The sequence below is a fragment of the Osmia bicornis genome, chromosome 9 (assembly GCF_907164935.1).
Source record: "Osmia bicornis bicornis chromosome 9, iOsmBic2.1, whole genome shotgun sequence".
Classification (NCBI taxonomy): domain Eukaryota; kingdom Metazoa; phylum Arthropoda; class Insecta; order Hymenoptera; family Megachilidae; genus Osmia; species Osmia bicornis.
The window spans coordinates 8,949,135-8,953,588 of NC_060224.1; the positions used below are offsets into that span (position 1 = coordinate 8,949,135).

Sequence of the window (4,454 nt, forward strand, 5' to 3'; positions counted from 1 at the left end):
ATTAGGTGTGATTATAATAATCGGATCCCACTGTACTTGCATGAATAACGCTGATTAATAATAGATTTTAGCGGTACTAATAGTTGCATTTATTAACCCTCGGACGGCGGACCATGAAAAGAACCACAATTTTAATTTAATTATATATTTGTTGTATATGTGTGAGCACTGGGAGTTGGATTGATGACAATAGCGGTTGACGGTTTGTACTACTATCACGCCAAAAGGGATCGTGGTAGGAAATAATAATTAAGATCTTAGATACTTCGGTGTAAAATTTGCATTTTTATTTTATACGCAATATGCTGTGGCTAATGTATAAAAACGAGAATGTCTTTAATGCTAATTTTTCTGCAGTAGAAGGAAGATTACATTTAAAAATTGATTATTCCGCGAATAAAATATTACGTGGCAATATCAGCTATACTCGTGTAAAATGCCGAACAAATTTTATTTATATTTATGAGTATAAAATTATTAGTAATTTCCATTTGTTACGTAACTTTGGCAGATTGTGGATTATGAATTAAACAGCAATTTGTCTATATTTTTATGACATCGTGTATTCGTTAGACTTTTAACTGTTTCTCGATGTAAAAGGGTGTATCTTTCAGCCAACGGCCATACGACTTAGGATTATACAGGTTCTCGTCCGATCACCGCAGTCAAGCTAAGTTCGGCGCGGATAGTACTTGGATGGGTGACCGCTTGGGAACTCCGCGTGCTGTTGGTATTCTTTTTTTTCTCGAATTAAAATTTCTGATAACTCTATTCAATGAAATTCTCTTCTATTTCATAATAAATATTTCAATTATACAAATATTCGAATATATCGATACCTTCATTCTAATACGACGTATCAATATTTAAAAGAAAACTTGGGTTTTGAACATTCGAGAGGGTCTGCGTCCACTTTTGTTTATCATGAAGAATTATATATGTATATTGGAACTCAAGGCGTCTGGGGAGACGAAAACCCCCTCCATTAAACGATTGCGACATATGTAAATTACAATTGTCAGAACTGCAGTAGTTATAATTTTACGAATTCAAATTATTTGATTGCGCATAAGAAGTGGACGTAGAAGGTGTTGGAAACTCAAAACTGGAGTTCTCTTGTAAATGCTGATACGCTGTATTAGAATAAGGTTTCAACTAAATAAATTTTATTGACGCGCCCAAGACGGAGATGTGAAGTTGACAGTGTAAACAGTCCCTCCCAAGATACTCGATAGCCACGTGCCTTGTAGGCCACCAGCCATCATCTCGAAACCATAAACGTCCTAGCCATAAAGTTGTCGAAGATGGTCGATGGTTCAGCGACTTCGAAGTCCCTATCCATCGTCACCCCAAAAAGGATCGTGGTAGAAAAAAACAAATACTTAAGAACTCTTTTAATATTCAGTCCGTCTATGAAAGTTCAGGGCCTTATTATAAGCCTTGTACTGACTTGTGCGTTTTGCCCAAACGAATGCTCTCAGCGAACGAACGTGAAATTTCTCCGGCTGTTCACATAAACTTTTCTACTTGGGGTACCGTAAACCTTTGTATCTGGATTCTATGTAGAAAGGTTCTTTCTACCGTGAACCAGTCGAAGTCAGAATGTCGACAGGAACAGATGTCACGATCGCCAGTGCAGTGTATATTATTATGAACACAATAATTAAAAGAAAAAGAAGAAGAAAAAATCAAGATAAACAATGGTGGATTAGTCAGATGTATAAAAATAGAGCAACCTCTAGTGGTGAAAAACTAATTAGAGATTTACAGATAGAAGCTAGTGGACATTTTAAAAATTTTGTGCGGATGTCGTCAGAAGATTTTGAATTTTTAATAAACGCTATCGGCCCCAAAATACAAAAAAACACCAGATTTAGAAAAGCTGTGACGGTGAAAAAACGCTTAGCGATAACGCTACGTTTTTTAGCAACGACAGATTCATATACGAGTCTTCAGTATCTGTTTAAAGTATCCAAACAATTAATATTAAAAATTGTTCCGGATTTCGAAAATCAGTTTATGACGATTCATCAGGCCATATCATAAACTGAGTTTTTCCGAAGGGTAAATTCGACAGCGGTCGACTAACGGTACTTGGAAAGGGTCTAGCGGCTAGACATACGGCCGTAAACATACGCCTAGACTCTAGCCGTATAAGCATAGTGAATCGGCCCCAGCAACAATTTCGGTTGATATTTATACCACATAATGCTTTTTGCCTAAACAACAATTGTGGGCAATTTCAACCCCCTACCCGCTCTGATAAGGGAGATATGAGGGTAAAACCCTAAAACTTTACTATTTTTTTTCTCGGAAACTATTTAAGATATTTGAACACGTTAAAGTGCAAATAGTAGGTATTCATTAGCTGTATTTCATACTTTTTTTCAAAATTTTTATCCATTGATTAAAGGTTGAAAATTAATAAATGAATTTTTGAAAGTGATTTTTATAAACAATCCCTTGAGTGACACCCACCGAAAAAATTAAGAATAATCCTTTACTATTTAGCTATTATCTGTAAAAGTTTCAAGAGTGTCGGATTGGTACATCATAGTTAAAAAAAAATAAAACCAATGCAACGCCCTTTCATAATGCAAAGCCAGGCTGAACGCTAGAGGCGCTCAACCTAACCAACCTATAGGGGAATAGGGGGCAGCGTCGACCAGCCACGTTTCTCATTCCAGAAACAGCTCTCAGAAAAGTATGAACTCTTCTTCCCCTAAACTGTGTGTTAGTTAACAGTCATTTATTTAAATAATATATTAATAATTTAAATTTTTTAATTAGGTTTTCTAATCTTAACTTTTAACGTCCGTGTTTTCACGGTGTTCCTCGTTTTAAGTATGTGGGAGCCCTAAAAAGAGCTGATTGTGTTGTACGTTACAAATGGCTCCCTTATATAAATGCAACTAAGGTGTTTCTCGTTTTTAAGCCCTAAAATGAGCTGATTGTGTTATTTATCGCCAGATTGAAGTAAATGATTTGAAAAAGAATACTCGAAAACTTTTTTAAAACAAAACGCATTTGTAAATAAGTTTTAATCTTCGTCGCTATTTTCATCAATAACTGGAATAATGTTACTTTTATCAAATAAGTGAGTTAAAATTTACAACATAATTAACCCTTTTCAGGGCGCCCATATACTTAAAACGAGGAAGACTTTAGTTACAACTATTCACAGGTACCAGCTATAATTTAATTAAAAGTAATACGTACGTAAAAAGGTAAAGACGGAAATAGTTATAGAAGTCTATGTTCTTTACAACGTTGAATAGAATGATATTGTAGTTATACCTGTGATACCTTCTTCGACTATTAAAAGGACAACTAATGGCATCTAACATAGTGGCATTGTTCAAGACATGATATAAATCTGTGATTTAGGGCTCTCACATATTTGAAACGAAGAACGCTGTGAAAACACGGACATTAAAAGCTAAGATCAGAAAACTTAATTAAACAATTTAAATTATTAATATATTATTTAAATAAGTGACTGTTAACTAACACACAGTTTAGGGAAAGAAGAGTTCACACTTTTCTGAGAGCTGTTTCTGGTATGAGAAACGTGGCGGGTCGGCGCGGCGCAACGTATTCCCCTATAGGTCGGTTAGGTTGAGCGCCTCTAACGTTCTGCCTAGCTTTGCCTTATGAAAGAGCGTTGCATTGGTTTTATTTTTTTTTAACTATGATGTACCAATCCAGCACTCTTGAAACTTTTTTACAGATAATAGTTAAATAGTAAAGGATTTGTTATCGGCGAACGACGCGCGTGTGATGGTTGCCAACCGTTTAGTGGATCTCCCACCGATTCGTAGCTAAGATCGCTCGATTGTAAAAGCTCTACTTCCGGAACGCATGGCGTACACGTCGGAACGCGTTATTGTACGATTAATCATATTTTATCACATATTTTATAATAAATACTTTTGCACATTTAACCGTGTCGTGTTCCACTGCCGCTCCCACTCCTGCCATCAGGATTATTCTTAATTTTTTCGGTGGGTGTCACTCAAGGGATTGTTTATAAAAATCACTTTCAAAAATTTATTTATTAATTTTCAACCTTTAATCATAGGATAAAAGTTTTGAAAAAAAGTTTGAAATGCAGTTAATGAATACCTACTATTTGCACTTTAATGTGTTCAAATATCTTAAATAGTTTCCGAGAAAAAAATAGTAAACTTTTGGAGTTTTACCCTCATATCTCCCTTATCAGAGGGGGTAGGAAGTTGAAATTGCACACAATTGTTGTTTAGGCAAAAAGTATTATGTGATATAAATATCAACCGAAATTGTTGCTGGGGCCATTTCACTATGCTTATACGGCTAGACCCTTTGCACCAGCTACACTGCGTGCCGCAGAGCACTGAAAATTAAACATGCCTTGCTAGAATGGCTTCAGTGCCGCCATTTTTTAATATTTCTTAATTAAAATTTTTTTTTTAATA

The 4,454-nt window shown here is 35.4% G+C and overlaps 1 pseudogene; it reads left to right on the plus strand.

Moving 5' to 3' along the window:
* The first annotated feature begins 613 nt into the window (after positions 1 to 613).
* On the plus strand, positions 614 to 733 carry LOC114881381 (annotated as a pseudogene).
* The last annotated feature ends 3,721 nt before the right edge of the window (positions 734 to 4,454 follow it).